The 27,177-nt window shown below is 35.5% G+C and overlaps 1 non-coding gene across 1 annotated transcript; it reads left to right on the top strand.

The window, feature by feature from the left end:
* Positions 1-6,438: 6,438 nt before the first annotated feature.
* LOC128051856 (U6 spliceosomal RNA) lies at positions 6,439-6,545 on the top strand. The gene has a single exon (XR_008199775.1). It is a non-coding gene; the product is annotated as a U6 spliceosomal RNA (small nuclear RNA).
* The last annotated feature ends 20,632 nt before the right edge of the window (positions 6,546-27,177 follow it).

Here is a 27,177-nt window from a genome sequence, read left to right as displayed (position 1 = left end):
TAGCTACTATTTGTTATTGTTTCCTATTCAGTAAAGAATTTTTCCATGGATACTTTTATCCATGAATGTGCCATGACTCTATTTCTTCTTACCTTGGGAAATTAGATGGTTTATAACATCACATACAAAGTATCATTATCTCTATATATGGCTTAGCTAGAAAAGTCACAGAATCAGATGAATGAAATCCCCAAACTTCAAAAAATGCAATCATAATCCTGTGAGATTCACTTTGTTATCTCTAGAGAAAAGCAAAAAGACACATGAAATTTTGACTTGAAAACCAGTGTATGAAATTTTAACACAGAGTTTATGTTTATATTAAAATAAAAATTTCCAGAAAAAGATATTTCAGCACAGCTAAAGAAATTGGCAGCAATAATTTACATATACAACTTCAAGATAGAAGTACAATGAAAATATTCAATACCTCTGACTCCAAATTTAATATTTTTTGTTTCGCTACTCAGCTGTCTCTATAGTCCAACTCTCACATCCATACGTGACCACTGGGAAAACCATAGCCTTGACCTTTGCTGACAAAGTAATGTCTCTTTATAATATGCTGTCTAGGTTGGTCATAACGTTCCTTCCAAGGAGCAAGTGTATTTTAATTTCATGGCTGCAATCACCATCTGCAGAAATATCAATAACCTCAGATATGCAGATGACATCACCCTTATGGCAGAAAGTGAAGAGGAGCTAAAAAGCCTCTTGATGAAAGTGAAAGAGGAGAGTGAAAAAGTTGGCTTAAAGCTCAACATTCAGAAAACGAAGATCATGGCATCCAGTCCCATCACATCATGGGAAATAGATGGGCAAACAGTGGAAACAGTGTCAGACTTTATTTTTGGGGGCTCCAAAATCACTGCATTTGGTGATTGCAGCCATGAAATTAAAAGACGCTTACTCCTTGGAAGAAAAGTTTTGACCAACCTAGATAGTATATTCAAAGGCAGAGACATTACTTTGCCGAATAAGGTCCGTCTAGTCAAGGCTATGGTTTTTCCTGTGGTCATGTATGGACGTGAGAGTTGGACTGTTAAGAAGGCTGAGCGCCAAAGAATTGATGCTTTTGAACTGTGGTGTTGGAGAAGACTCTTGAGAGCCCGTTGGATTGCAAGGAGATCCAACTAGTCCATTCTGAAGGAGATCAACCCTGGGATTTCTTTGGAAGGAATGATGCTAAAGCTGAAACTCCAGTACTTTGGCCACCCCATGAGAAGAGTTGACTCATTGGAAAAGACTCTGATGCTGGGAGGGATTGGGGGCAGGAGGAGAAGGGGACGACAGAGGATGAGATGGCTGGATGGCATCATGGACCTGATGGACGTGAGTCTGAGAGAACTCCAGGAGATGGTGATGAACAGGGAGGCCTGGTGTGCTGTGGTTCATGGGGTCGCAAAGAGTTGGACATGACTGAGCGACTGAACTGAACTGGACTGAATCACCACCTGCAGTGATTTTGGAGCCCAGAAAAAGTCAGCCACTGTGTCCACTGTTTTCCCAACTATTTGCCATGAAGTGATGGGACCAGATGCCATGATCTTAGTTTTCTGAATGTTGAGCTTTAAGCCAACTTTTTCACTCTCCTCTTTCAGTTTCATCGAGAGGCTCTTTATTTCTTCTTCATTTTCTGCCATAAGGGTGGTGTCATCTGCATATCTGAGGTTATTGATATTTCTCCCGACAATCTTGATTCCAGTGTGTACTTCCTCCAGCCCAGCATTTCTCATGATGTACTCTGCATATAATTTAAATAAGCAGGGTGACAATATGCAGCCTTGACATACTCTTTTACTTCTTTACTCCTTTATTATTTATTACTTTATGCTTATGTTCTCTATCTAATCTTCATTTTTATACTTCTCATTATTTTTATTATTGCTGCAATCATAAATGTCAGTATTTCTACTTTTTGCCCAGCTGTTATTTAAACTATAGGCAATAAAAAACACTCATAAAAAAACTAAATTTGATGGACATCCTCATAATCAACTATCAAAACATGGAAGCCAAAAGAATTTCTTATAATAAAATTCTTACAAACCATAAATTTATAAATTATAACACTGAGATTGACCAAAAACAAAAGGTAGTTCACTTCTCTGGCACAAAATTGAAATCAGTTGAGATAAATATTAAGAACAGGATGTAGGTTTAACTTTTTATGATTTCTGTAAAAATAGATTGGCAAGAATATTCATTAATATTGATAAGAAATTGAGCAACATTTGTATAACCTGAATTTTTTATCTCAGAAAATATAAAAGATGCAAAAATAAAAGAAAAAAAGGGCCTACAACTATTCTAAGAAGGTAGTGTTGCTGTTTAGATGTTAAGTGGTGTCTGACTCTTTTGCAACCCCTTGGACTGTAACCCACCAGGCTCCTCTGTCTGCAGAATTTCCTAGTCAGGAATCCTAGAATGTGTTGCATTTCTTTCTCCAGAGAATCTTTCTGATCCAGGGATTGAACTTGTATCTTCTGAATTTGCAGGTGAGTTCTTTACCTCTGAGCCAGCAGGGAAGCTTCATTATAACAGTTGAAGCCATAAGACTGTTCAAGCGAAGACTTGACTAGAAACAAACTTCAGAATATGGGTTTTGAATGCTCTGCAACACAACCTAGATTTCTTCCTTCTTAAAAGTTTTAATCTATAATATACTTGAAGAGGAAAAAAATCCTCAAAGTAGTAACTTAAGTAATATACAATTCTTGGCAGAGAATAACATTGATTCAGATTTGGGGGAAAATTACAATAACCCACTTGTATGAAGTAGTTGTTGTATACCAAGTATTATTGCTATGTTATGTCCTTTGCATGTGTTATCACTTCACTGCTCCCCAAACTAATCAGGTGGTTATTGTTGTTGTGCTATTTTACATATGAGTAAAAACAGTCATTGCAGATAAAGACATCCACCTGGTTGTGGTCCAGGGGACAAATGGAAGATAATAATGGTGCAAAGTTATGCTCTAGAGGAGTTAAGTGCACTATGGACAGGGAAGCTGCATAAACATAAACAAGGAGAGATAGGAGTTAGCTTACAAGGTTGAGGACAGTCAGGAAGTTGACTAAGTCTGGCTGTGGTATGCTGAGGGTTAAAATGCACAGAGAGGTCATATTGTGGAGGTACAAGGAAAATATAAAGATGAGATTAAGTAGAGGAAATAATTAGGAAAGAGCCTTCTAGACCACACAAAATAAATGAGGACATTTTATGAAAATTAGAAATAAAATGAAGAACAGATTGAACTAAAAACATTAACTAAAGGTAATACTTTGCTAAACATTTACAGCAAAGTAGTCAATTCAATTCAGTTCAGTTCAGTCGCTCAGTCATGTCTGACTATTTGAGACCCCATGAACCGTAGCATGCCAGGCCTCCTTGTCCGTCACTGACTCCCAGAGTACAACCAAACCCAAGTCTATCAAGTCAATGATGCCATCCAACCATCTCATCCTCTGTTGTCCCCTTCTCCTCTTGCCCCTAGTCCCTCCCAGCATCAGGGTCATTTCCAACGAGTCAGCCCTTCGCATCAGGTGGCCAAAGTATTGGAGTTTCAGCCTTAACATCAGTCCTTCCAGTGAACACCCAGGACTGATCTCCTTTAGGATGGACTGGTTGGATCTCCTTGCAGTCCAAGGGACTCTCAAGAGTCTTCTCCAACACCACAGTTCAAAAGTATCAATTCTATATCACTCAGCTTTATTTATAGTCCCAAACTCACAGCCATACATGACGACTGGAAAAACCATAGCCTTGACTAGACAGACCTTTGTTGGCAAAGTAATGTCTCTGCTTTTTAGTATGCCCAAGATGGACAGATCATGGTGGAGAGGTCTGACAGAATGTGGTTCACTGGAGAAGGGAATGGCAAACCACTTCAGTATTCTTGCCTTGAGAACCCCATGAACAGTATGAAAAGGCAAAAAGATAGAACACTGAAAGAGGAACTCCCCAGGTCAGTAGGTGCCCAATATGCTCCTGGAGATTAGTGGAGAAATAACTCCAGAAAGAATGAAGGGATGGAGCCAAAGCAAAAACAACACCCAGTTGTGAATAGGACTGGTGATAGAAGCAAGATTTTATGCTGTAAAGAGCAATATTCCATAGGAACCTGAAATGTTAGGTCTATGAATCAAGGCAAATTGGAAGTGGTCAAACAGGAGATGGTAAGAGTGAACATCAACATTCTAACACATGTAACAATTAAAGATTTTAAAATTAAAAACATAAAAAACTATATAAAAAATTAAAAAAATAAAAAATGAGAAAAAAAATAAAAACAAAATAAAACAAAATCAATGAACTAAGATGGACTGGAATGGGTGAATTTAACTCAGATGACCATTATATCTATTACTGTGGGCAGGAATCCCTTAGAAGAAATGGAGTAGCCATCATAGTCAACAAGAGTCTGAAATGCAGTACTTGTATGCAGTCTCAAAAACGGCAGAATGTTCTCTGTTTGTTTCTAAGGCAAATAATTCAATATCACAGTAATTCAAGTCTATGCCCCGACCAGTAAGGCTGAAGAAGCTGAAGTTGAATGGTTCTATGAAGACCTACAAGACCTTCTAAAACTAACACCCCAAAAAGATGTCCTTTCATTATAAGGAACTGGAATGCAAAAGTAGGAAGTCAAGAAACACCTGGAGTAACAGGCAAATTTGGCCTTGGAATACAGAATGAAGCAGGGCAAAGGCTAATAGAGTTCTGCCAAGAGAACACACTGGTCATAGCAAACACCCTCTTCCAACAACACAAGAGAAGACACTACACATGGACATCACCAGATGGTCGACACAGAAATCAGATTGATTATATTCTTTGCAGCCAAAGATGGAGAAGCTCTATACAGTCAGCAAATACAAGATTGGGAGCTGACTGTCACTCAGATCATGAACTGCTTATTGCCAAATTCAGACTGAAATTGAAGAAAGTGGGGAAAACCACTAGACCATTCAGGTATGACCTAAATCAAATCCCTTATGCCTATATAGTGGAAGTGAGAAATAGATTTACGGGACTAGATCTGATAGACAGAGTGCCTGATGAACTATGGATGGAGGTTCGTGACATTGTATCGGAGACAGGAATCAAGACCATCCCCAAGAAAAAGAAATGCAAAAAAGCAAAAAGGCTGTCTGAGGAGGCCTTACAAATAGCTGTGAAAAGAAGACAAGCAAAAAGCAAAGGAGAAAAGGAAAGATATAAGCATATGAATGCAGAGTTTCAAAGAATAGCAAGGAGAGATAAGAAAGCCTTCCTTAGGGATCAATGTAAAGAAATAGAGGAAAACAATAGAATGGGAAAGACTAGAGATCTCTTCAAGAAAATTGGAGATACCTAGGAAACATTTCATGCAAAGATGGGCTCGAAGAGGACATAAATGGTATGGACCTAACAGAAGCAGATGATACTATGAAAAGATGGCAAGAATGCACAGAATAACTGTACAAAAAAATCTTCATGACCCAAATAATCACGATGGTGTGATCACTCACCTAGAGCCAGACATCCTGGAATGTGAAGTCAAGGGGGCCTTAGCAAGCATCACTATGAACAAAGCTAGTGGAGGTAATGGAATTTCAGTTGAGCTATTTCAAACCCTGAAAGATGACACTGTGAAAGTGCTGCACTCAATATGCCAGCAGATTTGTAAAACTCAGCAGTGGCCACAGGACTGGGAAAGGTCAGTTTTCATTCCAATCCCAAAGAAAGGCAATCCCAAAGTAGTCAATATATGAGAGTTAAAATATTACATGATTGAATCCTGAGAAAGAAGTAAAATGCAGTCATTGAATATATAGTATTTTCTGTTGAATGATAGATAGTATTTATTAACTATTTGTCTGTAGAGAAAGAGAAATATTATTTTGTTACATTTTATTGTAAAATACCCATAAAAAATTGATGCCATTTTGTACCTTCAATGTAATTCTTTGATTTTATGGAATAAAAGGTAGCACCAATTTTATAGCAGCTCAAAAGTTCACCAGTGTTATGAACAGTTTGATAACTGTAATATCAAGAACACAGCACTTGTCACTTAGTTGAAGCTTCTTCTGAAATATAGTTTATATAGAGAAACAACTAAAGAAAATGAAAGAATGGTAGGTTATAAAAGTCCAACAGGATAAGGAATAAAGTTTTATAACTCACCATCAGTCAGCCTAAGTAAAAATCAAGGAAAGGAAAAATGAAGATTGATTGATTGCTGTAACTAAAGAATGGCAATGATTGGCTGTTTATTCTCAGAATAATTGAAGGTTTATGATGAAATTTCACAGCATATGGAAATATTTGAAAGGCTATATGTTGGTTACATACTTGAATACAGTTGACTCTGTCTGTTAAGTATGAATATATGTACACATAGTTATAGGCATATTGATATATAAACTAGGGAATTAAGAATGAGCTAGCTGGTGCTCGCTTCGGCAGCACATATACTAAAATTGGAACGATATAGAGAAGATTAGCATGGCCCCTGCGCAAGGATGACACGCAAATTCGTGAAGCGTTCCATATTAAAAAAAAAAAAAAAAGAATGAGCTAGCTAGTGTGGGTGGAAAAAGTATCCTTTATAATACAGTAAGGACAATTCAGAGGTCACACAAAACATCCACATAGAAGAGAATGAAGTAGAAAGCCTGTCAAAGCTGTTCAAGAAAAGTGTTGCATAATTTTTCCATCTCCTGAGACATGTAGCTTATGCATGTCCTGAATAATTACAATGACATGATGTTAAGACAGAAAAGTAAGTTGCACATTGAAAGTAAGCATTGCATGGCTGGAATTTATTAGAGTTGGGTTTTAAGAGGTAACAACCTAACAAAGAATTAGGTGTAGCAAAAGGAAAAGCTTACTCATATAAAAAAGTTCCATGTGTCTAAGTTAGGAAGATCCCTTGGAATAGAAAGTGGCAATCTATTCCAGTATTCTTACCTGGAAAATTTCATGGACAGAGGACCCTGGAGGGCAAAGAGTCAGACAGGACTGAGTGACTGGGCAAACTTGCATGTCTCCATCTGCCTGCAATTGTTTATAGCAGTTGAGTTGAACTGAGAGTTGAGTCATCAAGAGAGATAAAGTAAAATAGTTATTGTTTTATTGTCTCTGAGCAGTTGTAGAGTAAAAAAGCTGGATATAGAAAGACTAGAAATGCTCCTGATCGTAAAATTTAATTTGATGCTATAATTTTAGGACTTATTGAAATGTGTTACTTGGCTTAAGACTATTACCATTTCCTAAAGTGAAGTCGCTCAGTCGTGTCCGGCTCTTTGCGACCCACCAGGCTCCTCCATCCATGGGATTCTCCAGGCAAGAATACTGGAGTGGGTTGCCATTTCCTTCTCCAGGGGATCTTCCCAACCCAGGGATCAAACCCAGGTCTCCTGCATTGCAGGCAGACACTTTAACCTCTGAGTCACCATTTCCAAAACCTAGAGTCAAACGGAGAGCATTGTACCATGCTCAATATTAATGTTTAGGTCCTCAAATCTTTTGGATAGATATAAAAATCACAATTTTATACTATAAAAATGATATCCTAGATTCTATAATATTTTTCATTGAATAATTCTGTTTCCCATGTAGGATTTTGAAGGATATTGATCTAATCTACCTATATCAAGATTAGTCATAATATCTGTGAACTCTTATCACATAAATTACTATTTTCTCTTGATCTGTAGTTTGATTAATTGATTAGTAATGTTCTTCTAAATATAGTTAAGAATAAGATACTTAGGTGATATTTATAGTTGATAATTACTGAAGGAGAGAAGTACACGGGTACTTGTTCATCATTCTCAGAAACCTCTTCATAAGATATATTATAAATATTCATTTTCTAATTTACTAGAATTATACTTGCTAAGGGAAATATCATTTCAGTTCAGTCACTCAGCTGTGTCCGACTCTATGCAACCCCATGGACTGCAGGATGCCAGGCTTCCGTCTATCACCATCTCCTGGAGCTCTCTCAAACTCATATTCATCAAGTCAGTAATGCCTTCCAACCATCTCATCCTCTGTTATCCCCTTCTCTTCTTGCCTTCAATCTTTCCCAGCATCAGGGCCTTTTCTAATGAGTCGGTTCTTCACATCAGGTGGCCAAAGTATTGGAGCTTCAACTTCAGCATCAGACTTTCCAATGATTATTCAGGGTGATTTCCTTTAGGATTGATTGGTGTGATCTTCTTGCAGTCAAAACCACAGTTCAAAAGCATCAGTTCTTCTTTACTCAGCTTTCTTTGTGGTCCAACTCTCACATCCATACATGACTACTGGAAAAATCATGGTTTGACTATGGATATTTGTCAGCAAAATAACATCTCCGTTTTTAATATGCTGTCTATAGCGGCTAAAATCTTTCATGAATATCCCCTGAAAAGAGTAATTTTTTAAAAAAATGGAAGAAATCCCCTTTATTCCATAACAGAAGTCTATCTTGGGCAAGCAGTCTGATTAGATAGTGAGTGGGCAGTCAAATATGCCAAAAAGGAAAATAATTTGACTTCTCCCAAATATACAATGGCCAGATAGTTATGGAAATGGCCCTTGATGAGTGACAGAAAAAGAGAGATGCAACAAGGAATAGCATGGAAAATATGAAGTAAAATATTAAACAGAAAATTTCAAAAATATATGAGCAAGGAGTTGGGGTGTCATTGGATATTCTATTTATTAATACAGGAAATGTAATGGTATAAAATAGGGGAATCTGACATAGAAGAATACTGTGTAGTCTAAAGACTGTATTCTGGAATAACAAGCCTTTTTCTCAGCTTCATCCCAGACAGTTAAATTTATTTATCTTGGAGTCAAAATGGTAAATTTTTAGTGTGTGGGAACAGAAGGAGGAGTGGATCAACCTTATATCTTGTATTTCAGCGTGTGATCTTATGCTGAGAATGCTGCTCCATGAAATACCATCCCTCTACTTGTGGGTTTGGGAGATTAGGAATGAAGGACAGAGGGAACAGATATAGACACATATTATTCCTGCCCAAGTCTAAAATTAACCAGCAAAGGTCCCAGTTGTCAAACAGTAAAATTAGCTTTTTATTTATCATAATAGAGAGAAAATTATAAGAATGGAGAGACCTATCATTATCCATCAAACAAGATGATTCTTCTTTAATCTCTACATCTACAGTATGTTGTGATAAGGAAAGTTGAGCTTTGTGATACATCTCACACTCACACTATAAATATATATATATTTTCTATTTTCACTACTCTTCTTCATTCATCTATAATTCTTAAAAACAAATAAAGTAAATAAGAGAGCTTGCCTGGGGTAATCTGGGATAGTGAGAATTATGTCCATTTATTGGATTTCTTTTTTGTTCCTTCCATTCCCATAAAGTATGAGTATATTAAGCTTACTTTTATACCTGTCACATTTAAAATGAATGTAGAAATAGAGAATTCTCATACCTTAGATTAGAAGTTAAATTATGATAACATTATATGCTCTAGCGCATATAATATCCTTAAATATGAATATCCCCAGATATAAATGGAAAAATAACCCCTATAACCTATATTGTCTTGCTATAATGTGAATAATAGATAGGGAAACAATATAAGAGGTATAGGAAGCCACCACAAAACACTGGCATTAGTGGATGCACTAATGGCAAAGCATCAGTGTGTGCTTTCTGTCTTGGTTTTTTAGAGCATATTTAAAAAAATATATAGCACACTAATCCATCCACTCATCTGAGAGCCACTCAGGAGTGTTGCTAATTTCTGGTACCCCCTTCCTCCATTTACAGAAGATATGCCTACTGTGTCTTTGACATTATGTGGTGCCATCTGATCTCTGATACACTGACATCCCCTTATCTCCATTGAAACCAGGAAGTCCATACTCAATGACAGCATCCCCTATTTTCCCACCTGGGCTCCAGAGGAGAGAGACCATATAGCTGTTAAAGGAGCTAGGTGCTTTTCTCACTTATGAAAGCTTACCGAATATCTTCTTTCTGGGCCTTCTCTTGGAAAATAGCTCAGTAGTGGGGGTACAGATGATGCATGAAAAATCCATTTCAACTTTCCTATATTCTCAAACATTTTGATTTCCTCCTTCTTATCACACTATGCAATTCTAGCATCTCAGTCCATTAAATATCAGCCACCATTTCAGTTCAGTTCAGTTCTATCACTAAGTCATGTCCAACTCTTTGTGACCCCATGAAGCACAGCACACCAGGCCTCCCTGTCTATCCCAACTTCCGGAGTTCACTCAGACTCACGTCCATCAAGTCAGTGATGCCATCCAGCCATCTCATCCTCTGTCGTCCCCTTCTCCTCCTGCCCCCAATCTCTCCCAGCATCATGGTCTTTTCAAATGAGTCAGCTCTTCGCATCAGGTGGCCAAAGTATTGGAGTTTCAGCTTCAACATCAGTCCTTCCAATGAACACCCAGGAGTGATCTCCTTTAGGATGGACTGGTTGGATCTCCTTACAGTCCAAGGGACTCTCAAGAGTCTTCTCCAACACCACAGTTCAAAAGCATCAATTCTTGGGTGCTCAGCTTTCTTCACAGTCCAACTCTCACATCCATACATGACCACAGGAAAAACCATAGCCTTGACTAAATGGACCTTTGTTGACAAAGTAACATCTCTGCTTTTTAATATGCTGTCTAGGTTGGTCATAACTTTCCTTCCAAGGAGTAAGCATCTTTTAATTTCATGGCGGCAGTCACCATCTGCAGTGATTTTGGAGCCCAGAAAAATAAAGTCAGCCACTGTTTCCACTGTTTCCCCATCTATTTGCCATGAAGGGATGGGACCGGATGCCATGATCTTCATTTTCTAAATGTTGAACTTTAAGCCAACTTTTTCACTCTCCTCTTTCACTTTCATCAAGAGGCGCTTTAGTTCTTCTTCACTTTCTGCCATAAGGGTGGTGTCATCTGCATATCTGAGGTTATTGATATTTCTCCGGCAATCTTGATTCCAGCTTGTGCTTCCTTCAGCCCAGCGTTCTCATGATGTACTCTGCATATAAGTTAAATAAGCAGTGACAATATACAGCTTTGACATACTTCTTTTCCTGTAGGGAACCAGTGTGTTGTTCCAAGTCCAGTTCTAACTGTTGCTTCCTGACCTGCATACCATTTAGTTAAGTTTTATTCAGTCTTCTAATATTAGAGCTACCTCTAATTGTTTGAGTCAACTCCTGCTGCAAGAATTAAATTAGTTATACTGATATATGTAAATATAAGCCAATCTAGTGTTATATTCTGCCCCATTTAATCCTTAGAATCCACTCCCAGATATGTCGCCCAGCTTTCTGCTGATAAATGTTGGCAAAGCCTTGTGATTCTTGTGCTGTTTCATCTTCTTGCCTCATAGTGTACACCTCTATGTGCCTGATGATATTTTGCTCTAGTTATGAGCTAATGGCAAAAGGAAAGAAGAGACTTCCAATGGTTCTTGAGGAAAGTCTGCTTTCTCTATTCAGTAATCAAATCTAAATGAAGCTTTTACAGGATTTTCAGGCAAAGAAAGGCTAGTTTTAAACACACAGTCAAAGCAGTTCCCAAATTCCATCATTTGTTTCCTGGAACCACTCCTGGTATTATTTCAGAATCACTTATAGTTCATTCAGGAGAAAGAAACTACTAAATACTTTGAAAAGGGAAATTCAATGTAAACAATTATTTAACATACTAGGGTATAATAATAGTGTGGGTTTGACTAAGAATGGAGAATTATAATAATAAGAAGGCAGGTATAGAGAGTTGCCACACTTACTTGGACTGAGTTAACGTATCTTAAAGTAGAGTATCTCCCCTTCAGTTCTGAGGCCCAACTGTCATTGGATAAAGTGAGGCTTATGGTTTACTGGATGTGGAAATGCTCCTGAGGTTCCAAACAGAAATTTCTAGTAATGTATTCATAACATAGGAGCTGGGTGCTTGAGAAGCTGCACATGTAGCAGAAGCTCTATGGACTACAGGAGCAATGGAAAAACCCCCTGAGCTGCAGGAGCCATGTTCTAGAGCAGCCTCACACAAGAATGGTGGAAAAAGGCGCTGAAACCACGAAGAGAAGCCCCTTCCTACTCTGGAGTCCTGGTAGTGCTTTACACTACCTGGTAGTGTCAAAGCAGAACATTGTGCTACCTGGGAAGAGAGAAATAATAACAGTCCACTTTCATTTGTATCGACAAAGCAATGAAGGACAGAATTGGAGCTGAGAAGCAATATATTTTTAAAAAATGATACAGCTTTATTATCTAAATTAAGCTTTATATAGAATTGGAGACTTAGCTTTTGGTATCACCCAAGTGATATAAGTGATGACTAGTGGTCAAAAAGGACAGATAAGTTGTAGTGTGAGAAGTAAATAGCAAAAGTGCTTTGTTAGCTAAATGTTTAATATACGCTAGCCCTGACGTTAAAGCTAGATTGAGCAATAGGTCATATCTTATTTGGTCAACTCAGATTACATATTTTATTGTGTATCCAGAAAAGGATTCCATCTGTTTTGTTTCTTGTGTCCCTGAATGTATTTCCTAACCAATTTCCACTGAGTCCCTCTTAGATATGATTGATATTCAGTTCAGTTCAGTTCAGTTGCTCAGTCATGCTGACTCTTTGCAACCCCAAGAACTGCAGCACGCCAGGCCTCCCTGTCCATCACCAACTCCCAGAGTTCACTCAAACTCACATCCATCAAGTCGGTGATGCCATCCAGCCATCTCATCCTCTGTCGTCCACTTCTCCTCCTGCCCCAATCCCTCCCAGCATCAGGGTCTTTTCAAATGAGTCAATTCTTTGCATGAGGTGGCCAAAGTACTGGAGTTTCAGCTTTAGCATTATTCCTTCCAAAGAAATCCCAGGGCTGATCTCCTTCAGAATGGACTGGTTGGATCTCCTTGCAATCCAAGAGACTCTCAAGAGTTTTCTCCAACACCACATTTCAAAAGCATCAATTCTTCGGCACTCAGCCTTCTTCACAGTCCAACTCTCACATCCATACATGACCACAGGAAAAACCATAGCCTTGACTAGACAGAGCTTTGTTGGCAAAGTAATGTCTCTGCTTTTAAATATGCTATCTAGGTTGGTCATAACTTTCTTTCCAAGGAGTAAGTGTCTTTTAATTTCATGGCTGCAATCACCATCTGCAGTGATTTTGGAGCCCCCCAAAATAAAGTCTGACCCTGTTTCCACTGTTTCCCCATCTATTTCCCATGAAGTGATGGGACTGGATGCCATGATCTTCGTTTTCCGAATGTTGAGCTTTAAGCCAACATTTTCACTCTCCTCTTTCACTTTCATCAAGAGGCTTTTTACTTCTTCTTCACTCTCTGCCATAAGGGTGGTGTCACCTGCATATCTGAGGTTATTGATATTTCTCCAGCAAACTTGATTCCAGCTTGTGCTTCTTCCAGCCCAGCGTTTCTCATGATGTACTCTGCATAGAAGTTAAATAAGCAGAGTGACAATATGCAGCTTCAACGTACTCCTTTTCCTATTTGGAACCAGTCTGTTTTTCCATGTTCAGTTCTAATTGTTGCTTCCCGACCTGCGTATAGGCTTCTCAAGAGGCCAGTCAGGTGGTCTGGTATTCCCATCTCTTTCAGAATTTTCTATAGTTTATTGTGATTCACACAGTCAAAGGCTTTGGCATAGTCAATAAAGCAGAAATAGATTGAAATTAGCAGGCCTGAACTTTCAGAGATTCCAAAGCAGCAAGGCACCATCCCTTTGGGCCAAAGATCCCTTGTCCCTATATAGATATGTGGAAACTAGATAAATAGTATTTTCTCCTCCTCATATATGTTTATGACAAAACTAGTCTCAAATAACTTGTTCGGATATTGTTTGTAGTCCTTGTTGATTTGATTAAATCACTATAAGCCATTTTACAGCTTAGGATCTTTGACAAACTTAATGCAATTTAGCATGCTATCCATATAGTTTACCTTCACATGGCATCTATTGACTTTCTGCCCTAAAAATATACAGTGCTGATTTCCCACTATGCTTTTCTATGTGTTCAGAAAAATAAAATCAATTAATTTATCTCTGTTTATGCACTTATTTTATTTGAAATTTCCCTTTATACAACTAGCATGTTCTTCAATTTTTCTTTATTCATATTCTGCTCTAAACTAGCCTGAATCTTAATTTTCATATTTTTTAATTATCAATTTCAATGGAACAAATTCCCCTTTTTTTAAAAGCTTTGATTTAGCTCTCTCATCAAGTTGCCAAAGAAAATTGCTTCAGCAGTCTCTTCGTGACACAGCTTGACACGTTTAATGATGCCAGTGTGACACTTCACTAAACTGTCCCTGTCTTGTCCATATGTGCAGAGAATGTCTATGAACACTGACATTCTGATTTTCAATTTGTCCCAGCTAATAAGAAGCATCATTAGACCTCAGAATAAGTACTTTATAAAGTATATTGAAGAATGTTCCAAAGACAGTGCTAATGATATAAAAACTGCATTAAAGTTTAAGATTATTATTTTGATGCTGCTTTATCCATAAAGTGGAATTTTATTGAAATGAAAACAAAAACATAGCTCTGAAAACTTCTCTTTTAATGAAGAAAGATCTCAGCTCTGACATTCTAAAACAAAGAAAGCAACTTAAATGCCTGCTATAATATTCCCCTCCTTTTCATTAATAGTGTGTATCCCTAAGAAAATCTAAGTACACGTTGATTTTCTAATCCTGCTCAAACACAAAAGGGGAAAAAAGACCAAAACTAGATTTATAAAAGGAACAGAAAATTAAAATTTTGCATAAGTGATGCTTAACTTTCTTAAATGAATCTGAAAAATGAGAGATATTACAAATTCCTTGTTATAGTTAGGTTAGTTTTCTTTTACTATAGAATTTTTAACAGTATCTTTGAAGTCTTATGAAATGTGCAAGCTGTTGTAGGTCTTAAAACATCTTGCCTTGGGATTACATTGTCAATATACAGTTTGGTAATATTGAATATAAATTCACATAAATATTATAAATAAATGTAGTAATATGAACTGGGCAGCATATTAAGGAAGATTGATATATTTCAGTGGTTAAATATCTATTAAACCATGTTCAGTGGCTATGGTTTTATATTAAAAATAATATTACTAAGAAAATAAAAATCTTTCTTAAAGAAAAATCTTCAAAACATGCTGTAATTCAGGATAAACTCAAATTGATTTTAGTAGAAATATGCTTGGTGCAAACTTTGTTCTAGAGAAATCTCAATAAATACAAAAAATGTAAAATATATGAATGATAAAGTACAGAGTTTAGTAGCATATATTTTCTAAATTACCCAATTTAAGCTTTATTTTCATTTATGAGGCTCAGTTATACTTGTATAAAAAGTCTTTAATACAAAATTTGTAAACAGAAAAAGATTTATTTAGTGAAATATGCAAGTAGTCTTAGTGCTTGTTATATATTGATTTAGTCCATTCTTACAACTATTAATTAAGGATGATGAGAATCATAGAAATTAATGTGTGCTCAAATTTCCCCTTGCTATATCCAAATAAATTTCATGCCCTACCCACCCTACATTTAAATATATGTTCTGTGATAACTTGCTTCAGTTGTTTCTGACTCTGTGATGCAATGCGACCCTATTGACAGTAGCCCACCAAGCCCCTCTGTCTGTGGAATTCTCCAGGCAACAACACTGGAGTGAATTGCCATCCTTTCCTCCAAGGGATCTTCCCAACCCAGGGATCAAATCCCTTTCTCTTACGTCTCCTGCATTGACAGGTGGATTCTTCCCACCACTAGCATCACCTGGGAAGCCCCTGATTTAAGTATAATATAAAGCAAAGTCATTTTTTAAAACAACTTTGAAATATTGCTGCAATTTAAAAAAAACTGAGCTTTTAAAATTTATTACACCTATGCAGCAAAATGTTAAAGATTTAGACTTTCATTAAATAGAGCAATAATCTGTCAAGGATACTTTCACAAGGGAAAAAAATCACTCCATTCAGTTCAGTCACTCAGTCATGTCCAAGTCTTTGTGACACCATGGACTACAGCACGCCAGGCTTCCCTGTCCATCGCCAACTCCCAGAGTTTACTCAAACTCATGTCCATCGAGTCGGTTATGCCATCCAACCATCTCATCCTCTGTCATCCCCTTCTCCTCCATCTTCAATCATTCCCAGCATCAGGGTCTTTTAAAATGACTCAGTTCTTCACATCAGAAGGCTGAAGTATTTGAGCTTCAGCTTCAGCATCAGTCCTTCCAATGAATATTCAGGACTGATTTCCTTCAGGATGGACTGGTTGGATCTCCTTGCAGTCCAGTGGAATCTCAAGAGTCTTCTCCAACATCATAGTTCAAAAGCATCAATTCTTTGGCGTTCAGCTTTCTTTATAGTCCAGCTCCCACATCCATACATAACTACTGGAAAAACCATAGCTTTAACTAGATGGACCATTGTTGGCAAAGGAATATCTTTATAGCTTTTCTTCCAAGGAGCAAGTGTCTTTTAATTTCATGGCTGCAGTCACCATATGTGATGATTTTGGAGCCAAAAAACTAAAATTAATTAATTAATTATCTCCCTGTTTCCACTGTTTCCCCATCTACTTGCCATGAAGTGGTGGGACTGGATGCCATGATCTTGATTTTCTGAACTTTGAGTTTGAGGCCAACTTTTTCACTCTCCTCTTTCACTTTCATCAAGAGGCTCTTTAGTTCTTCTTAGCCTTCTGCCATAAGGGTGGTGTCATCTGCATATCTGAGGTTATTTATATTTCTCCCAGCAAACTCCATTAGAGAAAACAAAATAACTTGCCTTCTTCTTAACTCTATTTGTATATTCAAAGATGATGAACAGAATTTCTTGATTTGTTGTTTTTATGAACAGAGTGGTTTCTATTCAACATTGGCTTTTATTTCTCTATCAAATATGTTGAGCACTTATGGCAATTAATTAGTTCATAATATAAATTTTCCTTCACCAGTTATCGAAATTGTAATCACAATCCTAAAACTGTGATCACCTTTTACATTTCCGTACTATCTGCTGCTGGGGCTGCTGCTAAGTTGCTTCAGTCATGTCCAACTCTGTGCGACCCCATAGACAGCAGCCCACCAGGCTTCCCCATCCCTGGGATTCTCCAGGCAAGAACACGGGAGTGGATTGCCATTTCCTTCTCCAACTCATGAAAGTGAAAAGTGAATCATTATAATAACTAAATGGCATGTGAATGAGGAAAGAACTGTGTCAACATCGAAAAGAGTATCTCACCACATTAAGCATTTGAAGGAATTCAAATGTTGAACTCACTCAACAGAAGTGAGTTCCTTTGAAGAGTAAATGTAAAAAGTTAAGAATGACACCTATTTGCTGTCTTTCCATGGACTACTCCTAAAGAAGCAAGATGTAACTGAAATGAAAACATGTGCAGACTCCACTATCACAACCTGACTAGATTTAGAGCATGAGAAGTACCAGAAAAGATCTCAGCCTTACTTCCATTTAACTTATAGACCAGCAGATTTTGTATCTCTGCTTTAAAACTGAAGAGCCTCAAGGTTACCTTCACAATGTGGATAGTTAAATCAAGAAGAACCTTTTGCTTCTGGAATTATGGGCTCACCCAAGAGTGAATGGAGTACGGCTTCTTGACTGGCAATTTATCTACATACAAAGCAACCCATATACACCTTGTATAACGGGTTCCTTCCTACTTCCTTTTCAACTCTGAGGTCTCTGAATCAAATATTTAACATTGGGGTCTTGTTTGTTTCTTGCTTCTTTGGTTAAGAACTAAGGATTCTTCTTTCTTCTTTGTAAAATTTAAGTGGGAAACCCTCCTTGAACTTTGGAAGACTATAAAAATGAGCATAATTTACAAAATGCAAGCTGCATTTCAAGAAATGGCAGCTATCCTGAATTTTGAGGAATAAATACAATGTAAGATCATGATATTATATAAAGAATATCTAATTCATGTTATCAACAAAATTTGATGTTTTGATAACACTTTGATTTATAATATGCAATTACAAATATAAAAATTCTTAGATCAGAAAAAATTAGATGATAATAAAGACAGAACTACCAAGTATTTAAATTATGGTAGATCATAGATTAAGTAATGAGAAAGTATAAATATTTTATAATGTAATAAGTAATAACAGTGTATAAGAAACTTATATGTGAAATACACATAAAAGCTTCAAATAAAACTCACTATTGGGGGAGTAAAATGTCATAAATCTAACAGCAGTAGGAAAAATTTCAAACATATTTTCAAATAATGTAAGGGGTTAAAGAAATACAAATGCAATACCAAATGAATTGGGACCTAAATTTTAATAAAAATATGCAAGTCATGAATGAAAATTATTTTTTAAAATAACCTAAAATATTAAATGTTTAAAAAAGAATAACCTTAAATGTTATAAACTAAAAATGCACAGAAGGAAGAAATACAACAGCTATGATAAAAGCAAAGCAATGAATCTTTTGATGTCAGTATAATTAAAAATTAAATGCCTAGAAATGTATCACAAAAAATAAAAAGAAAATCTAAAGTAAGTAAACAGCTGATAAAGAATTCAATTTATTAAAAAAACTGAATTAACTGATACTATACAAAATACCAGCTTCCAGGTGTTGCTAGTGGTAAAGAACCTGCCTGCCAATGCAGGAGACATAAGAGATGCAGGTTCAATCACTGGGTCAGGAAGATCCCCTGGACAAGGGCAGGGCAACCCACTCCAATATTCTTGCCAGGAGAATCCAATGGGAAGGGGAGCCTGGTGGGCTACAATACATAGGGTCACAAAGAGTCAGACATGACCGAAGCAACTTAACACACACATATAAAAAATACTGTACAGTATATTCAATAATGTATTTTATGAATTTAAATAATCCCCATGAAACACTGTAGCAAAAACAGAAGAACAGTTGGAAAGGTGAATATTCTATCTATATTCTCTTTCTGTTCTGAACTAGGAACTTGAAAAAATGCTATAAAATAACCTATTTTTTCTTGGCAATTTTTGATAAGGATCATTTGATCTAATTTGATGGGACTTTAAATTTCTAATGTAAGCGCTATGGCTATAAAATGATGCAAATTGTATTAAATTAAAAATAGACAAATTAAGGTCTGCTGGCCTTTATTTTGGTTGGATTGGTTTTTTTTTTAAGATATTGAGTTGTATGAGCTATTTATAGATTTTATATTAACCCCTTGTCAGTCACATCATTTGCAAATATTTTTCCCCATTGCATAGATTGTCTTTTAGCTTTGCTGATGGTTTCCTTTACTGTACAAAAGATTTTGTTTAATTCAGTCCCATTTGTAGAGGCAGATCCAAAAGTTATTTCTACAGTTTATGTCAAAGAATGTTCTGCCAATGTTCACTTCAAGGAGTTTTGTGGTTTCTGGTATTGTCATCTGGTCTTTAGCCCATTTTAAGTTTACTTTAGTATATGGTATAGGGAAATTGTTGTCTAAGGAATTGTTGTCGAATCTTGTTGCTTCACATATAGCTTTCCAGTATTCCCCAGCACCACCTTCTGAAGGGAGTGTCTTTTCTCCATTACCTAGTCTTAGCTCCTTTGTCATAGAGTAACTAACTGTTGATGTGTAGGTTTATCTCTGGTCTCTCTATTAAGACATACAGATGACTAATAATCACATGAAAAGATGTTTAATGTCATTAATTATTGGAGAAATGCAAATCAAAATAGCAATGAGATCACCTCACACAAGTCAGAATGGCTGTCATCAAAAACTCTACACAAATAACATATTGGCAAGGGTGTGGAGAAAAGAGATGTGTTGCACAGTGTTGGTGGGAATATAAATTGGTGCAGCCTCTATGGTGAATTCAGTACTTGTATACAATGAAATATTACTCAGCCTTTAGAGAATGAGATTTTGCCATTTACAGCAATGTGGGTGGACTTAGAGAATATTGTGCTTAGTGAAAAGATTCGGTAAAAGACAATTACTGTATGAGATCATTTATATGTTGAATATATATGAAAAATATTGCAATGAATATGTATGCAAAACAGACTCACAGATAGAGAAAGCAAACTAATGGTTACAAAAGATGAAAGGGGAGGGTGAAGGGAAAATTAGGGGCATAGAATTAAAAGATAAAAACTATTAAATATAATAGATAAGCCACAAGGATATAGGTATAGCAGAGGAAATCAGCCATTTTCTTCTAATAAACTTTAATGAAGTTTAATAAGAAAAAATGCTGAATCACTATGCTGTACATCTGAAATTAATATATTATGAATGAGTTATATTATTTGTTTTGAGTTGCTAAGTCTTATCTGACTCTTTGTGACCCCATGGATTGTAACAGGCAAGGCTCCTATGTCCATGGGATATCCCAGGCAAAAATACTGGAGTGGGTTGCCATTTTCTTCTCCAGGAGATCTTCCTTATCCAGGGATTGAACCTGCGTCTCCTGCATTGGCAGGCAGGTTCTTTACCACTGAGCCACTTGGGAAGTCCTAGATGACCTATACTTCAATTAAAAAAAAAACAAATATATATATATTATTTATTTTCATACACTTTTTTCTTAATAAGTCCATAAATTTTTGAAGTAAATCTTACCAAATACAGGTTTTGGAAGTGTAGAACAGGGATTAGCAGTATACTTTCTACAACACTTCAGACAATAAAAATAGTTTTAGACAAAAAATAGTACTTACCAAAGAGACTAGACAAAAAATAATAATTACCAACGAGATCATTTGATTTCTCATATCTGCCCCAGTACCTCCAAAATAATCATTTTGTTTAGTCACTCGATCATGTCTGACTCTTCATGACCCCATGGACTGCAGCACACCAGGCTTCCCTGTCTTTCACTATCTCCTGGAATTTGCTCAAATTCATGTCCATTAAATCAATGAGGCCATCCAACTATTTCATCCTCTGTCACCCCCTTCTCTGCCCTCAATCTTTCCCAGCATCAGAGTCTTTCTCAATGAGTTAGCTCTTTGCATCAGGGGGCCAAAATATTGGAGCTTCAGCATCAATCCTTCCAATATTCGAATACTCAAGGTTGATTTCTTTTAGGATTGACTAGTTTTATCTCCTTGCTCTCCATGTGATTCTCAAGAGTATTCTCCAACACCACAGAAAAAAGCATCAATTCTTCAGCACTCAGTCTTCTTTATGATTCAACTATCACATCTGTACATAACTACTGGAAAAAGCACCCATGAACAGTAGTAAACAAAAATTTTATTTACTGAAACAAGTAAAAGGCTGAATTTTGAAAATGGGTTATAGATTGTCAAACTATGGTGAATTTTCTTCTTTAATAATTTTTGTTTCAAGCTATTATATAATTGAGAAGAAGGATGCCAAGTTAGAGTGATACTAAAAATAGCTATATAGAAGTTACCACTTGGGATTCCTTTGCCTAGAGACGTAGGCAAAAATCTATTTTGAATGGCTAAGTTAAAAATCCTGTCTTTTCAACATTTTTAAAATAGCTTGCTTTTTTCCCTACATTCTCATGATCTTTCATGCATATGTACGATTTTATTGCTTGTGATCTTATGTCCATATGTATATACTTTACCCTACTTGCAAATATACACCAGCCTCCTCACTAGATTCCCAACAAACCAACAGTCAGGCAGTTTAAAATGCCTCCTCTTATCATCCCCTTTTGTTTTTCTCTTTTCCTCTTGCTTTCTGTATTCTAAACCATTGCTCTCTCATTTATCTATTCTATGATACAAGTATAAAAATAACAGCTCTTGAGCCAACTCACCCAAAGACTATGTAAGACATCTTTCAATATTTGTCAAGGAAAAAAAAAAAAGTTCCCTCCAAGACAGGATCTCAGTAGTTCTGGTAGTAAGTTTATGAATGTTTCCACCATCCTGATCAAGAGGGATGAACAGATATACGTATGGATAGATGTTAGATAGATAGACAAATAGATGTAGAATGCTTTGACATTCTAGTGTTCAAAAACACTTCCTTGAGAACCATTACACCTACGAGACAAATTATACTTTCTTTTCTGCCTGTCTGTACCCTACAAACCAAACATGAATAGCATGTGAGAATGTCTACTAATTTTTGCTTGAAAGTAAATTGCCTTTGAAATGAATCACATAAAAGATTAAACCTAATCCAGTTATGATTGATATTTTTTTCTGTTTCTACATAGACTTGATATTTTTGAAACATATTTATATCTTATGCAGAATTATCTGTGTACAACTCAGATATCATTAGGGAAAAAATAGTCTGATTATAAAAAAATAATATACTTTGAGTAGTTCTTTCAAAATTTGACTTTAAATGATAATTTACTTAACCTCAAACAACTAGCTAAACTTATAGCTGGAAAAGAATTTCTGCATTTTCTTTTTTCATTCTCCCATTGTTTTATTGTTTTGGGGCATATCTCATGCTTCTGTTGCATGGTTTTGTTGTTAAGCAGGCATCTTTTCTTCTTCTTTTTTTGATAGTCTTTTTTTTCAGATTTTATTTTATTTATTTATTTACTTTAAAATATTGTATTGGTTTTGCCATACATCAACATGAATCCACCATGTGTGTACACGTGTTCCCCATCTTTTGGACTCTGTTATTTTTTGAAATTAATGTTTTGTTCTTTTCTTTTCATGTGTCATAATAATATTTAATATCATATATAGCCACAATGAGAACCTAAACAATGTTTTTTCTATAAGTGGGTAAATAAATTTCTCAGTATTGCTTAAGTGTGTTCAAGTAATTATTCATATTTTCTCTTGTAGCCAGAATTTTCCAGAGGTTTTAGCTCTAATCATGAAAGTTGTTATAAGCATCTTAAAAGAACTGTCAAGTAGATTAAAAGAAACCTGGTAAACAGCAAGAATAGACTTTGAGATGCATTTTCACAATACAAGTAAAGAAAGACAGTATTTTTACTAGTTTTCAGAACACATAGCTAATAAAAGATAATCTAAGCAAAATGTGTAAATGAAAATCTTTATAGTTAAATATGTTTATTAAAATACTGCAAAGGAGTTAGAAATACAACTTAAAAACCAAAAAAAGAAAATATTTTTCTTTTAAAAGAATTAATAATGCAATAATTGATTCCCAAACTCTTGTATAAGAGAACATAAAAGAAATTGTTCTCTCTTATATTATACATTTACCTTTTTCATTTCCTTGTCTTAAATGATTATACAAAGTTTACATTGCTAAAAATATTGACATTGGAAACTCATTTAAAATATTTTAAAATAATAAGTTCTATCAAATTTAAAAACTAAAAATTAATATAATATATTGTCATTATAAAATATTTACAGGACAGATTTCATGTAAAAGCAAAAGAAATGTGTAATTTTGTTCAACAGGCAATTTAAAAGTGAATCACACATTAGAACAACAAATGAAACTGATGAGATTTGCACTTACAATTTTATATAAAACTTAGTTTGCTATAATCTTTATAGGTTGCTCTTTACCTTTTGAGGGATAAGTGAGATTATCTAAAATAACCCAGGGCACTCATTCTGTTTTGCATGACAGTGAGATGCTGGGAATGAAGTTTTTACCTGAACTCCTGAGGAAGGCTGCCCTCAAACTCAGTTTCCCATAGAACCAAAGGTGTTCTATCCAAGGTGGAAAGAATTCCAAATTCATATGGAAGCTCCAGAGATCCCAGGTATTGGGCAGATGTCTTTACCTAGAACTCTAAAAGATGATGATATCTAAATGCAAACTTTTCAGCACTCTCAAACACAAGGCTTTTGCCCACTAGTTAGACCACTCTCAGGTTTATTTTCCTCATAAAAAGAAGAGCAATACTGGAGTCTCCCTTAGCACAGCCATGGAACACCCAGTGTGCTGTAGCCTAATCATGGAAGCTAAGTCTCTGGAAAACTTCCTTTTCCTCTTCATGTGATTGGGTCATTCATGTACTCTATATTTTGTAATTAAAATTCTCAATCAAACTTTACTTTAGTTTTATGCATTTTCCCTTAAGCTCTATCTAATTGCTCATATACCCAAAGTTATAAAAGTAATGAATAATTTTATTATGTGATTAGTTAATTGAATACAAATTGTCCAAAATTAATGAATCAAGTCACATATGTATTTATGAAGAGAGGTAAATTTCAATAATGTTGTACTTCTTTAATTTCATTACTATATGGAAAAAAAATTTGGCCTCTTATTTTGGATTAATTGGAAATTTCTTTGATCAAAAATAATCTTTGATCAAACTGGAAGCTTTCTGAAGAATGTTGTATAGTATAATGAACTGTATTTGTATTAGACATGCAAATTAAATTTTATTTTATTCAATGGATAAGATATTCTTACTAAAGTAGCATCCAACTTCTTTTTTAAATTTAAACCAAAGTTTTCAATTTAATATACATGAAAATTATTACTTATGAGTAGGGAGATTTTATGACTATGGAGAATAACTCACTGGGGTCTAGCTGATAAATTATATATTGAGTCTTATAAAAGTAAAATATATGGAAAATATTGATAATGACTGTTACAGTAATAATCGGGAACAATGTTCTTCATAACCTTCATATTAGATTATATATCAAATATTTGAAAAGAAGGATAACAGTATGGTAGTATTTATTAAACAATATTAAAACATCAAGATGTAAAAGGCATTTTATATAATATGTATTTATATAGATATCCTGAGATATAAAAGCTAATTTATATTTTAATAAGGAAATTACAAAAAGGAAAGAAGAAAGTAAAAATCAAAACAAATCAACAAATGCTGCTAATGTACTAACTGCTTTATATTTTTGTAGCCCAGGTAAACAATAATATAAAAAAAAATTAACTAAACAATATTTCTCATTTGTACACACTACTTGCTAAGTCGTAAAAAGTGTGTTTTTTTATTTCTCTAAGTACCTAGAAATTTATTGAGGGAATCTCGAGTAGTTTTGTATAGGTACTTTAAAAGACAAGCAAGTGCCCACACTTTCTGATATTTCTCCTCTACCTGCTTCAACAACAGAATAACTGGCCTTGAATTATCATCTTGTGACTTCTACTTCTTGGCTTTATGTACATTAATTGTCTTATTGGAAAAAAAAAAACAAAAAACAAATGTTGAGTTATTATCCTGTGTAGTTTAATACCAAGATTTAAGAAGCTCCTCAAGAGCAAGGATCATACTTTACTCATCTTTGGATTCTCTATGACCTTTTAAGTTAACCTAGGTATCCTCTACTTCTTTAATTTACAGGACTGTTTATCATTCTTGAAGTGATATAGAACTAGATACAAATACTGTATTTTATCAAAATTTGTAATCACATAAAAAAAGGAAAATGATTGGAAAAGGTAATTAAAATGGGTAATGTAAACACAGTAAAAATTTAAGTGAAATAGGAAATTTTTATGTTTCAAGGATAAATGAAAACAGTGGAAAGGAAGTAAAATATAAAGTGGAAAGCAAGAATAATGAAGTAAAACAAAAGCATTCAAATGTGGTTTTGAAGTTAAACAAGTCTTTCACCATTATGTTATACCAATTATTGTCAAACAACCAGCATATTAGGAAGATATTTCTTTTAAAATTAATTTTTTAGCCATCAAAAAAAAATGACTAGAATCATGTAATTTGCATCAATACCTGGGGTTTACTGAGCCCTATGCTTTGACTATCCTTCCTAATCTTGGAGGTACTGAGGCCTGACAGCTATAAAAGTGAATAGCTGGAAATACAAGGATCATAACTTATTCGAACTGACAGAAAACCAGCTGGCTGTAACTTTTCAGTTCAGTGCGATGCATTCATTGTCAAGAGATGCAGAGCGATATGTAATTAAAACATCTGGAAATCATACCAATGTGAGGCACTAAAACTTTTATGAATCAACATCTTCTCTTTCTGCAAGGAAATTGAGTTGACTGAACTGTTTGTCTGTAATTGGAAAACTTCTGTAAGCCATAAACTTTGTTGCCTTGTTTGTGCAGTCTCTCCCTGGGGGGTTGACAAAAAGCAACATGAAAAGTTTCAGGAAAGCTACCTGAAATATTTCTAAAGAGTACACAGATAATTTGACTAAATAGTGATAACTGTGTACATTATATGACTAAAAATGAGCAGATTTATACCAGAGCAGTCACAAAGTAAAAATAGCAAGTGGAGATTCTGACAGTATTAACGAGTGGTCACTGAGATAGTTTGGTGACCAAACACATGCTTATTATAAATTTCATGTTTTAGGAATTTTTCAAGGCATGAGGTACTATTTATTTAATAACTGATTTAGTATGAAATGTGTGCTTTATAAATATAAGATAGTGTACATTTAATATCTTTAAAATGGTGCTCATTGAATTTATACCGTCTACATGATACTGTCCCATTTGTGCTCAATCCTCTAACAGCAATCTCTCTTTTGTAAAAAAAAAAAAAAGTTGTCTTTGCATTTTATTGTTCTGTTTTCTTAAAAACTATAGGGTTCCTTTCTTTGATCAAGATATACAATCCAAAATACCTGTACTACTCAATGGCCTCTATCAGAAAGCAGGTGCTTGTGACTATGATGCATAATTTTGCTTCTCTTGAAATACCTCGGGTGTCCCCGGTCACTCAGTGGTAAAAAAATCAGCCTGCGGTGCAGGAGCCGCAGGAGACACAGGTTTGATTCCTGGGTCGGGAAGATCCCCTGGAGGAGGGCATGGCAACCCACTCCAGTATTCTTGCCTGGGGAATCTCATGGACAGAGGAGCCTGGTGGCTGCAGTCCACAGGATTGCAAAGAGTCAGACAGGACTGAAGCACTTAGCATGCAGGCACACAGGAAAAACACCTCTAAGATTTCAACTGGACTTTCTACGTATCCATTGAAATAGAGGATATTCTGAGAATATGAATGCCTGTGAGAAATTTTTCTGAAATGTCAAATAAATTCACTTTTTACCAGGCACTCTGGAATGACCTCTACCTCTAGGTCATATACACAGAAGAAGTGGATTTCTTTTTACTATATTACATATTCCCAAATTGTTCTTCAAAGTGCTTGTGACAATTTGTACCCATCTCCCACTGGCAGTATGTGACAACACATTGATATCTATCTTTTGAAATACATGGTAATGTCAACCTTTATGTTTTATTCTTCTTTAATTGATGAGCAT

Source organism: Budorcas taxicolor, chromosome 7 (assembly GCF_023091745.1).
Source record: "Budorcas taxicolor isolate Tak-1 chromosome 7, Takin1.1, whole genome shotgun sequence".
Lineage (NCBI taxonomy): Eukaryota > Metazoa > Chordata > Mammalia > Artiodactyla > Bovidae > Budorcas > Budorcas taxicolor.
This window is presented reverse-complemented; position numbering and strand designations above follow the sequence as displayed.